The sequence below is a fragment of the Chinchilla lanigera genome, unplaced genomic scaffold (assembly GCF_000276665.1).
Source record: "Chinchilla lanigera isolate Chin_1 unplaced genomic scaffold, ChiLan1.0 scaffold00032, whole genome shotgun sequence".
In the NCBI taxonomy this organism is placed as follows: Eukaryota; Metazoa; Chordata; class Mammalia; order Rodentia; family Chinchillidae; genus Chinchilla; species Chinchilla lanigera.
This window is the reverse complement of record NW_004955433.1, coordinates 5,900,291-5,913,382: the sequence shown is the minus strand read 5'-3', so window position 1 is coordinate 5,913,382 and position 13,092 is coordinate 5,900,291. Positions and strand designations below refer to the sequence as shown.

Below are 13,092 nucleotides of genomic sequence, written 5' to 3'. Positions count from 1 at the left end.
ATTGATAATTTCCTACCATTTTGTCTGTAATTTGCTAAGTCCCCCCATTATTATGTTATCCTTCTTTTACTCTTTAAAATAAAAAATAAAAAAAAAACAAACATGAAAAAGCAAAAAAAAAAAGCCTGTGGCCGGGGCTGGCTTCATGTTGTGTAAAGTATGGGAGTCACACATGTCCCCACCCTCCAAAGGGCTTCACTCTTGGTTGAATGTTCTGTTGTCACCATCTGGAAATTGCTAATTTTGAGCAAGCGTTCATTTCTCATGAGGTCCCACAAATTTCTTGCTAGTCCTGTATAGGATTTTTTTTTTTTTGCATATAAATCTCAATTTTACTTAGGGTTTTGTGAGACTAATTCGTCTGAGTGACTTTTGATATATTGACAATACAGCTAGATAATGAGGAATGGCATGTAATAAATGGACACAAGCCACTCCGACTCTGTGAGAGTCTACATGGATCATTGATTGATTTTGTCTTTAATAAAGTTCTCTCGGCTCTCAAAGGCTGCAGTAGCTTATAGTGTGTTCACAAACCCTCAAATTTGAAACTCATTCTTTGGATGGTTTTTATTTCTTTCAAGGGGGGTTCCCAAAGGTCACTCAAAAATTTAATTAGCAGAGAAAAAGCACATTGGCAGATGTTACTGTTCTGCAGTATTTCCAAATTATTAGTTTAATATTCCTCCATATTTAAAAAATAAAATTGCAAGCGTAACTTTAGTTTAGCCTCAGTTGATTCAGTTAGAAGGTTGGTATGAAAAAACAGGTGTTTTGAATGCTACTCAAACTTAAAGAATGACGTAGAATAAAATTTGATACGTGTTTATAGTTGATACAAGTCAACAGTGAGCCCACTCGTGAAATCATTTATATCTATTTGTACATATACACAGGGATGTGTATCATTCAGTTGATCACTGAATGATCATTCTGGTGATCATTCAGTTTTAACAGATTGTTCAGAAGTGGGAGATTTTTCAGATTTCTGACTGCTTATTGTTTCTCTTATAACTGGTATCATCACTTAAATAAGTCACCGTTTTAAAAGGTAGGTTGTGCATTTCTATGGGGCAGGGAAGGAGGGGAAGTAAATGCAATGCCAGCAAAGGACATGAAATTTAAAAACTTCAGTGTCAGTCAGTGGATTTCAAAATGAAGAAACAATGCACTGTACTCATTTGGACCTCATAGCATGTATCCTTAGTCCTGATCAGGAACTAGGATTTTGAACATACACCCCTTGGTTCTGATCAAAAGCTCATAGGAGCATTTACGGAGATTGGCTGGAGGATTTGTGGCCTTTCCACTCCTTTAAACAGACTACAATCAATGTCTGGGTTAAGCCCGACCAGTGCCTGGATCTCATCATTTGCTGCTTTCATTGTCCTTCTCCCACTGGTTCACTGAATTGCTCCTGGTGACCAACCCTCATATTGAAGGATTTCTGTAAAAGCCCATATGGTACTCAGAACTCTTTAACTGGAAAATGCTGTTGGGGGTACTGTTGATAATGTTATCTACTATCTTTCAATGAAAGATTTTTCTCTTTGTTCTTTGTACCAAGAATGGCTGGTTCCCTGAGTGACATAATTGGTTAATTTCTCAGGGTTACCGTCGTGTGATGTGTGTCCCTCTTTCTCCTGGTTGCTAGAAAGCTTGGAAATGTGACAACTCAATACCCAAACCTCATGGCGGGTGCTTTGTGCAGTAACTTCAGCCTTGCTTTCATCTTACCTTCCATACCTCATTTTCCCTCTGCCTGCATTTCTCAGTCACTGATTATTTTTATAGCATTGTATTTTTTGTGGTAAATCTACAGTTTTGTTAGCTGCATTTTTTCTGGAATGCGGTAATACCGATTTATTCCATGTAAAAATTACTTCTTGAGTATAGGGAGAGTATTTGTTATGGTTTCCATTTAGGATGCCCTGCAGAAGGCTCGTGTGTTCACAGGTGGGGTTTTGGAAACCTGTGTCGTGGAGGCGCTGTGTTCTTCAGTGAATTAATCCACCAAAGAGTTCACAGCCAACTTGCACTTCAGAGATGGAGCCTGTTTAGAAAAGGTGGGCCGCTGGAGTATGACCGGGAGGGGTTTTCTTTCTCCCTCCCGCCTCCCTCTACTGTTTCCTGGCTGCCCTGCAGCGAGCAGCTTTCCTTCATTCCAACCCTCCCACCGTGCCTTTCTGCTGTGGAGCAACTCAATCACGGACTGCGAACACGCGCCACAGTGAACCTCCTCCTTTAAGCTGTGGCTGTCAGGTTGAGCCCAGTGACAAGAAGCTGGCCAATATTCAAGAATACGGTCCACCTGGGAGCAAGTGAAGGAAATAGTTTTTAAGAGTGGTAACATGAGAACAAAAAAAGCATAACGATGGTGTTTTTACTATGTGGAGATAGAAAGGAGTCATTTTAGAATGGTGTTTCTACAAGAAATGATGGTGAAAACATTAATAACAAAATATGGCTTGAAATAGGCAGACACTTACTCTGAAAATCATTTATATTTGAATTTTACTTCATGGTGATTTTTTAAAAATCTTTTTTTCCCTCTGTGTGCCTCATTCTCATCTCTGAAGAGTGGATATTATATGTCTGATTCGAGAGAAATACTTACTACTACTACAGTGAGAGAAGAGTTCTTTCCAAGATAAAGATTTTTAGAAGCACAAATAATTTATTATCATTGATTTTCAGTAAGCTGCTTTTATTTCAGTGCTGTTTCTTTGAATGTGTTTGTTTATTTATATTCAATGGAGAGTAGAATAACTTTAGGAAGAAAGACATGAAATTGTGACACGTGGCTGCATTGTTTTTGTGTTGAAACTTGCATTGTCAGGTTTTTTCATGACATTTCTATTCCAATAATTTATTCAATATTCATTCACAGTTATTAACTAAAGACCTATGATGTACCAGGCATTGCTCTACGTGATGGGAATACATCAGTGAACGAAAGTACCCTGCCTCCATAGTGCTCCCACTTTAGTAACTTTCTCTAAATTTTCCCATGTATTTTATAAGTTTATATCTTTAGACCAATACTGTAATTTCTTCTTATTGTCAAGTTAAAATCAGTTTCACTTGAGGCACAACTTTTATCTGTATTTTAGGTTTTCCTCCTCTTTCTTTACTGCTCAAGGAGCTGGAAGCTTCACTTGACTTGCTAGAGAACCACACAGTAACTGATTATGGGGGTTCTGTGATGTGTTTGATTTGGGCTAATTTACATAATTTCTGATTAAGTTACCGTATATCACCCTTCTGACCTTTGTACCTCTTCAAAGGTAAAGGATGACTAGCCTGTGCACTTTGGTAGTGCTCACAGCTGTTAATTTTTCACTTTTTATCTCAATTCACAGACTCTCATAACATACAGATTTTCTTTTAGGCTACATTCTGGCAGTTTATCATCTTTTTTTAAAAATGCAACTTCTTGTTCAAAATAAGTAGAAAAAAAAATTCAAGGAATTTGTTAGTGGAAGTCAGCAATTTCTAAACTTCAGGAATTTCCTTTTTTTTGGTTTTTACCACTTAGAAGGAAGCAAGAAGAGTGAAGCTATTTGGAAAACACACCAGAGCTTCTGGTTAGCATTTACATGAATATGCAGCACAATGCCCACTTAAATGTGGACCTGAACTTTCCTTTTGTGAAGAAAAGTCGTTTGACTATGCAAGTCACTTCTCTGACTACATGGAGAAAGTCACCTGGGAATAGCTATGTTCTGAGAATAATTATCCTGGAGGAGAGGAGTCATGTGACTTTTTTTGGTTGGCTGGATAGAGGCCCAGACAGCTTTGAGCTGTGCTCCTATGCTTTTTTGAGGCGCCTGTTATTAGATGTTGTCTGGTGAACTAAGGGAACCCTAGGATGCCACTTTCCCTTCCCAGCCCAAGGAAACCTCATGAGAAAAGAAGTCTCACCTAGCAGTATGGGTTCAACAGCAGGACTTACAAGATTGCGTGGAAGCTGATATGAACAGAACAATTCACTTTACCTATAGCCTTGGCATTGTTTTAGAAACCAAAGCTGAGTGCGTTGTAGTAGCTAAAGAACAAAGATGTTAGAAGTCAAAGGCTTCCTCTGCCGAGGGAATGGAATCTCCTTCCCTGGGAAAGGTGGCTGGGACTGTGTAAGGCACTGAGCTGGTTCCTGGAGCCATAGAACCAGGGGCTGAGCCTTCGGGACCACGTGAGTTCTCAGTTGTGTTGCCACATGGCAGCTACACAGGCAACGTGGACTGAGAAATGTGAGTCGCTGAGGGCTGAGGAGCTTCCCGTTTGCTCAGTGGAAATATCTGGAGTGAGAATGTTTAGTTAGCTGTCAGAGTGGGGGTGCTAAATGTGGATATCTTTAAATTTGAGACAAAAGACCTGAAGTGGGATAATCTGATTGTACCTATGACATTAGTCCAAGTCAGGATGTTTGCGAATGATTTGGCTTCCACAGCTTTTCTAAAAAACCAAAGAGAGATGTGAACGCTACAACAAGGACCATTTCAGTTAAGCAGCCTATGCAGGTCAATTGGTGAAATAAGTAAAGTCTTTCCAGTTAGCGGAAGTGGTATCATTTTGAATTAAAATGTTACACTTGACTCTATCTGTAAATCTTCAAGTAGGCCTCCTCACTACTGGAGAAGGTCTATGTATAGTTTAAATCCAAGCAATGATATCATTTCACAATTTCTTATGAGCCCCCTGAAAGGGAGTGTTTGGTCCCTTTTCAAAGATGACTTCAGGCGGCTTTAGCCCACGACCTTCCCCATCTCCTCTGCACGTGGACATGCTTTGCTAACCACTGAGAAGGGCTCGATGCTTCTCTTAGCCAGAGTAGTCTCATTACCATGCTTGGTTGGACCTCTTGTTTGTCTGCCCCCAACACTGCAGTAGACGTTATTACCTTTTCCCCCTCTGTTAAGATAGGCTGTAATGTCTATAGGAAACTCCCCAAGTCACCCCTACTGGAGTGCTACATAATAAAAGTTCAGCAGAATATAAAGACCTTTGCTTGTCAAATAAAAATGTGACCTGGAGCATATTTCTGTCTCATAGCATTTTATTAAATGGCCATGAAAATTTAAGGCAAGAGTAATAGAGCTGATATTGTGCAGTACAAACCCTAGCAAATAACAGAAGCTCAATAAATGCCTGTTGAAAAAAAAGAGTGCTTATACAAATGCAATATACTTAAAAGGGACAAATATATAATACTGATAATATCATTGTATTTGCTAAATATGAAAAGGCTGCATGGGATCCTAGGAAATGACTTTTTTTTTTGAAAATCTTAATTAGTGGCACTTAGAAAAAGCACGTGACCTTCTTTCATCCTTGCTGTAATACCTGGTTGGTCACCTTGTGCAGTGGAGGCCTGTCATAGAAACTAATCACAGCATTGCTCAGGAAGAATTTTACTTGTTCAACTTTTTGGTCAAGTTTTAAAGTCCTCAAACTAGTCAGCAGGAAGCAGAAAGCAAATTTCTACAGTCTACAAACCCAGTGTGTGGGATTAATTTAAATTTGCACTGTCTCAGTAGGTCCTCATGTCCTCCCCCAAATCACCCTGTAGAGATTACTCATTTTATCACCTTTCTGATGAGTAAGAGGGTAGGACAGAAATTTCTCAAGGCACAATTAGTCACAAGATTGATAAGTTTATATTAAAAATTGTGATAATGTTGAGCTAGAGATAACAGAAATACATACGCATTTAAAGCGTTCAGTACTGGTTTCAACGCTGCTGTATTAGCATCTTCTCTGAATAAAACAGGCTCAGCTCAGCTTTCTCCTTAAATCAGAATCTTCCCCGTGAATAAAAGACACCAACTTAGTGATCCCAAACCACTAGTTGCATTAAAATCAGCTGGAAGCCTTCACAAAATATTCATTTTTGGGGAGCCACCACTCTGAAATTGTGATTTAATAGATCTTAGTGAGCTCTGTTATATGTGTGCATTAAAGGTTTTTTATTTCTGGTAAGATGTGGATTAGATTTATCAGAGAACTTTTCCAGAGACACATCTAAAAATGTCCAATAAAATACATACATATATAGATAGATTCACACATATACCGATAGCCACATATCTATTTATATAAGTGTATAGGAAGTGTATAGCTGAGTTGGGGCAGAGTAATGGAATGTCTTGGGCTGCAGTGTGATAAAGAAGTTTGACACTAGAGGAGAACACAGAGTAGCAAAGCTGACATAGGTCTGCGACATCTGCCAATGGCAGGTGGCACAGATCTTGGGTTTTAATGGCCATGTGTGCAGTGCAGGGGAAGAGAGAACCTGGGTCCACAGCACATTAGGAGGAGGGGTCCTAGTCTGCATATAAACCAGGACCTCCAAAAGGAGGTATGCTCCATGTGTGTGCCAGAAAACTGTCTGCCTTCAGCTGATACCTTGATATACCCACTTTAATTTTGGCTCTGAGTGGAGTAAAGAAAGAAAATTGTCTTCTCTGATAACACAGCAGCACAAACTCATTCTTACACAAGACGGGCTTGAACTGACACTCTCCTTTAGGTGCCCAAACACCCCAAGCTGTGCATTTCCTGTGAGATGATCTGGTTGGGATGACCTCTGGATGGCCAAGTTCACTTAAGACAGGGCTTGAAAAACCCTCACAGATGGTATTCCAAGTAGAATGAACTTGTAATTTCAAAACTCCTATGTACATTACCAAATAAACCACTTGATGTGAGAAATGTTAACAGCAAAGAACCATGGAATCACATCTGCAAATACTACAGGTATGAAATGATCAGACACCAAATATAATATGTGATGGTAACAAAGTTGAAGGTGCTTATTTTACTATCAAGTGGAACATAAATAAAGATTCACTATAAGGTCTTTATGTTCTCATCTAGTGCAGGAAATATCAATCAAGTATCGTATATATTTGTACTTTTCTAACTAATAATTTAAAGATGTGATGTATCTATATTTACTTGCTAAGGCTTCTGTAATAAAGGACCACAGGCGGTGGCTTACACAACAGAAATTTCTTTTTTTGGCGTAATAGAGGCTAAAAGTCTGTGATCAAGGTATTGACAGGGTTCTCCTTGCAAGCCAACTGTCTTCTTCTTGTCTTCAAATGGTTTTCCCTCTTCATCTTTGTGTCCAAATTTCCTCTTCCTGTAGGAAAAACACTCATATTAGAATAAAGTCCACCCCAACAGCCTCTTTTTGACTTAATTACCTCTGCAAAAGACCCATTTTCAAATGCAGCCATAGTGTGAACTATAAGGAGTTAAGACAGCAACGTACATGTTTTGGGTGGACACACAGTCACAGAAAGCTGAGTAACAGATGTAGAGAAACAGGAACTGAAATTGCTGGTAAGAAGAAAATAAAGTGCTATAAAGAAAAGCATTTAGGTATTTCCAAGTGAGACAAACAATGATGATTTAAACATTCCATTCCTAGGGTGCACCCACAAAGGTGCTTGTAGCTGAATATCAGGAGAGAAGTGCAAGTATACTCATGGTACCATGGCAACATGCATAGCAACAAAAGTTGGAAATTCAAAGTTCTATCAAGAGAAGAATGAATAAATTTCATATATTAATAAATGAAATACTATGTGCCAGCAGAAGTGAATGAAATATAGACAGTGCCTTAGTCACTGTCCTTGTCACTGAGACATAGGACCTGACACTTGTGGCTTAGATGAGGAGAGGTTCATTTGGCTCATGGTTATGATTCATGGTTGCTGTTTCCATGTGAGCTAGTGCAGAGACAGTCTGGTGGAAGGGCCAGCAGAGAAGAGCTGCTCACATCATGGTGGGCAGGAGGCAGAGAGACAGGGGAGGAGCTGGGGAGGCAGATGCACCTTCCAGACCATGCCCCTGGGGACCCGCCTCTTCCCATCAGTCCCCACCTCCTAACAGCAAATCAGCTACAGTGTCCCCATGATCCAGTCACTTTCCACATGTCCTGCCTCTGTGTTCATGAGGCTTTTGGGGGGATGTTGTCAGTCTGAACCAAACAGCTCTGTTTACTCGTATGGGTGTTTATCAAAAGCACAATGTGGAGTATATACAGTACACTTCTACATAAGAGAAGTTGAAAACTAAGCAAAACTAATAATTTCCTTTAGGGACACCCATATGTACCCATTTATAGTAAAAGATGTGCACACACACATGCATACACACAGGAAGGGAAGGATTAGCAAAAATTTAAGAAGGAGCGTACTCAGGTGAGAGGAGATGGAGATGGGATGGGAATGCATGCTCAGGGGATGGAGAGGTATTTTATTCTATTTCTTAAGCTGGCTTGTCAATTACAGGTATTTAGATATTCAACATAAAAATCTTTGACATGTTAAAATTAATAAACATTAAGTTAGTTAAAGAGGTTTAAAACAGTTATTTCTTAAAACATCTGGTAATCAGCAGTCTTAGTCTCACTTAAATCAATGCTAGAGAGAATGCTTCTTTAAGTATAGCCTGATATTTTGTAGGGGTTTTTTCCTACTTAAGCCGATCTGTTCTGTGAAAGTTGACGGAATGCTACAGAATCCCTTATGGCAAGGTTATTACTATATTTATTAATATACTTTTTCTTTTTTGCACATTGAAAAGCACCAGAACATTTTATCTCTAAATGTGGAGAAGCAGATTCGGCACTAGCAAAAGCAGGACCCCGAGCTAATTCAAAACAGGCAAAGCACTGAGCTGGGACAATTGACCCTTAAACATCTATTTCATTTCTCTCAGCAAACAGAAGCTTTTGGCTTCTCTGACCAGCTACTCCTGCCGATGAACCAAGCAAACTACTAAGAGAAAATGAAACAGATTAAAACCCTATTCCCCAATAGAGAAGTTTTAAACTTACTCTTTCCCCTCTGATGTTTCAGTGATTTTATGAGATGAACTGACAACAGATTGACCTAGTGAAAACACAGCAATTGTCGTTATGTCCTTAAACATGGGTGCCCCGCACAGTGTGAGACTCCCAGAAGGCCAGATGGCTGAACCCTCCTTACACAGAGCAAAACCAGAGCAGGAAGGGAGGTGGCCCAGGCCCTGGAAGGAGGTGGAGGACAAACAGTGAGCAAGTGCTGTCTTGTGATGTGCTGGAGTCCTCAGGTGACAGCCCCCTGGGGCCACCCCTGTCTCAGTGTCAAACCTTTATCCCCTTTTTTTCTGTTGGATGGCCCCTCCTGGGCAGAGAGGGAGATATTAGATGACAAAGCCTGTTGCATGGCTTGATGTTTACTTTGCCGGTGTAATTTTTTTTTCATAGATGTAAATTTCTTGTAGATGTAAATTGCTTTCACAAAAGGGCAGCCTTCCAGAGCTCTGTGTTTATGGAGGTGTGCCATTTCTCTGAATAATCAATTTGAAATGTGCCAAAGAAATATATTGGGGATGGTATATTTTACTTGCCCATGGCCCCATATGTGTGTGTGATAAAAATTTGAAGTCATTTTATTTGGTGGCATATTTTTAATACAGTGTACCTAAGCTTTATGGTTTACCTGTAAGTGTGTTTGCATGTGTTTTTGGATCTAGGCTTTAAGTGAACCTCACAGGTAGGCAAACAGTTTGAATTACCAAGTAATAAACGATCTTAATTCCACTAAGTCCTGCAGTAATAAATATTCATAAGGGGAAGGGCCAGACTTCTAGTGCTACACTCTTTCTCTTATCCCATCTTGCTTTCATTAGTGCCTCAGTTTGGCAAGTAAATCACTTAGGAAGGATTTTTGTTGGAAGTATCCAAAACCAAAATTAACAGTGTCTTACCTAAAGAGCAGGCTATACTTCTCACATCAAGTCCAGGGCAAAGGTAGGCACAGCTGATGTTGGCCTGGATTCAAACCTCAAAATGATTCTAACTGATTTCTAACCAATGCCACGGTAGTTGTGGCAGCTTTAGATATCGTTTCTGCATTCCAGGCAAAAAAGAAGACAAAAATTGGTGGTTCCAGTAGAAGTCCATTTATATCTTGTTGCCCAAACTCTGACATATCGATGTCTCTCACTGAAAGAGACGCTGAGAAATTAATTTGTTTTGTTTTCCAATCTCTATAGTAGAGGCTGGCAGAAGAGTTGAAATTGTGACATTGTGTTGATTTTGCATGAATCAGGCTATCACTTGAGGTCAAAAAGTTGGAGACACAGCACGGAAGGTGATGTTGAAAGCTGTGATGAGTCAATATCTGCATGGCCATTTCATTTATAAGCTTAGGAAATGCTTTGAAAACCCTTCTTCCGTCATTCCACCAGTGGACCATAAGTGCAGTAATTACTGAGATTCTGTTGATTAAAAAGGGGAACAACCATTAGCAGTGTTGCTCTGTGGTCAGTGACTCCTGATCAATCTGTCTTAGTTGTGGCCGCTTGTGTTCTCCCTGGGGACCTACTGCTTTGTCTCTTGCTTTTCCATGGATCCGATAACTTGAGGCCTAAGAGATCAAACCAGGACCCAGATGCTAAGCATGAGTTGAGGTATTTTTAAAACTCAGCAAAACGTAACTATAAAGAGCACTCTGATTGCTCTATTTACACACTCTTAGGTAAACCCTTAGGATATGTTGTAAAACAGTGGATGGCAAAATATTTTTTGTAAAGCGTGTTACAGTGCGTATTTTAAGTTTTGTGCCCATTACTGCCTCTCTGTTGCAACTAATCAACTCTATTTTTATAGAGAAGAAAAACCCAGCCATAGATAATATATAAATGAATGGGAATGGCTGTGATCCAATAGAATTTTATTTACAAAAACAGATGGAGAGCTGGATTTGACACATGGGCTATAATTTGGCCGGTCCTGTCCTAGAGAGAGGCTGCAGAGTAATTACCAATACCAAATATGTGCCAGGCCTTATTCTAAGCCCTTTTTAAATATGGTTCCATGTAGTTAAAATTCTATGGAAGTGGACAATATTCTTAATTTACTTCACATATGAAAAAGTAGTCACAGGCAGTTTACTTTTTGGTGTCTCACTCATATGATTATAATGAGTCTTCAAACTCAAGAGGCTGGCTTCACTGTGAACACTATACAAAGACAGTGTTTGTAAAGATCTTTTCAGAAAAATTAGTTAAGCAAGTATGGTGGATTAATTAATGGTTAACTTGTAGCAATCAGCTGGACTGAATCAGCGTGGTGCTGGATGTGGGTGGTGCATCTGAGGATTACTGCCAACAGCATAAAGAGAACGAGAGGGGAAGATGGTGTTGTTGATTCTCCAGGAGAAGCCTGTCACACTGGTTTTCCTGATGTGAACTCAGGTGTTCTCAGCGAAGGAGCTTGGGTTCCCACTGTCTCTGAGGAGGGCTGTGGTCCTCTTCGGGGGAGCTCTGGTCCTTACTGTAAGCATTGCTTTCTGGCTCCAGCACAGATCCCTCAGCCTGCTGTCACAGATCCTTCATCCCACTGGTGCAGACTTTCTAGCTTCCACCACTGACCTTTGGGCCTTCGTAGTGCGGATCATTGATATAGACTTGCATGAGACATTGTCATGGGCTCTGGGCCTCCAGCTGAACTTGTGGAGGACATTAACATGGGCTCTAGGTCTTCAGCTGCACTCATGTAAGAGTCCAGCTGATTCTTGGGGTCTGTAGTGTGTGGGCAGATCTCCTGCACTCTTTGGCTGAATATTATGAAATAATCTTATAAATTATGTGTCCTGTATTAAATCTTTTCTCTTATAAACCCTGACTACAACAGAAAGCATCCACCTACCCCTTCTTGGATCCATTTATTCATTTAGCCAGGTTAACAAGCATCGATTTATTGCCTCTGCTGTGATAGGCGTTGTTCTAGGAAATGGTGACATGGCGGTAAACAAGACCAACAAGATTCCTACCTTTATAGGGCTTGTTGTCTGTAAGCAGATCCAGGAAGTCACAAAACAGGGATAGTCGCACCAGAAAATGAGTTCAACGCACCCAGACAAAGTGAGAATGCCTGGGTCTGCCAGCAGAGGCCTCTCTGAGGAGGTGTTGCTTGATCTGAAACATAAGTAATGAGTGAAACCAGCCTCATAAAGTTTGGGAAGAAAAGGAGTACCTGGAAGAGAGAAAAACAGGCGCTACACCTCGATGGGCTGAGCTTGTCCTAAGGGTGCAGGAAAAATGACAGAAAGGCCCATGCATATGGCAATGCAGGAGATAAGGCAATGTGTAGGATCCTGTAAAGTCCTCTAATCTAGGTTTCAAGAGAGGTCATTGAGGGTTTAAGTAAAAAAGTCATTGATCTGACTTGCTGTAGGACCCAGATACTCTAGTTGCTGTGCAGCAATCTTAAGGAGAAAGCTGGAGGCTGGTTTTGAGGCTAATGTGTGAGTCTAATGAGAGAAAGCCGTAGTTTAATCTCAGAGGCAGAGATGGACAGATGAGAAATATAAAGGTTAGGGATTTTGTTTTGCAGATGGACAGAACTAGTGGAGAAATTAGATGTGGGGTCAAAAGGAAGGGGTCACCCGAGACTATCCTTATGGTATGGCTTGAGCATAGGATGACCTTCACAGGGGTGGGGACACCTAGGAGAGAAGCAGATTGGGAGGGAAAAGGACAATCAGGAGCCCTTCTTTGGAGAAGTTAGTTTTGTATGACTACTGGATTTCCAGGTAGAGATGTCAAGGAGACAGATATATGAGTCTAGAAATTAGGCCAGATATTATACAGAGATAAATTTTTCAGTATTGTCTGCATGCAGATGATTGTATCAGTGAGAATATTTCCTGTTATATGTAACATGAAACCCAAATCCAACTAGGTTAATGATAATAGGATTTATTATTACACTAAGAAGAAGCCTAGACATATATGAGCAAATTACTGGATTGGTTCAGCCAGCACTGCAATGAAGTTTTCAAAGACTTAACTGCTTCTTTCCCTTATGTGTCCCAGTGTTGGTTTATGCATGGTTGAAATCAGAACTGTGGGCTTCCCCATTCATATGTGGAGGAAAGCAAGGAGGAGAGAGAGGGATAGGAAAAGAGGAAGACAGGAAGGAAAGTTGGCAGGAGGAAAAGTAGGAAGGAAAAGGGAAAGGGGGAGGGAGAGAGAGAGAGAGAGAGAGAGAGAGAGAGAGAGAGAGAGAGAGAGAGAGAGAGAGAGAGAGAT

The 13,092-nt window shown here is 40.3% G+C and overlaps 1 protein-coding gene across 3 annotated transcripts in view; it reads left to right on the top strand.

The window, feature by feature from the left end:
- Positions 1-13,092, top strand: part of Rasgef1b (RasGEF domain family, member 1B) — a 783,333-nt gene that overhangs the window by 475,498 nt on the left and 294,743 nt on the right. The gene's annotated exons all lie outside the window — the stretch shown is intronic.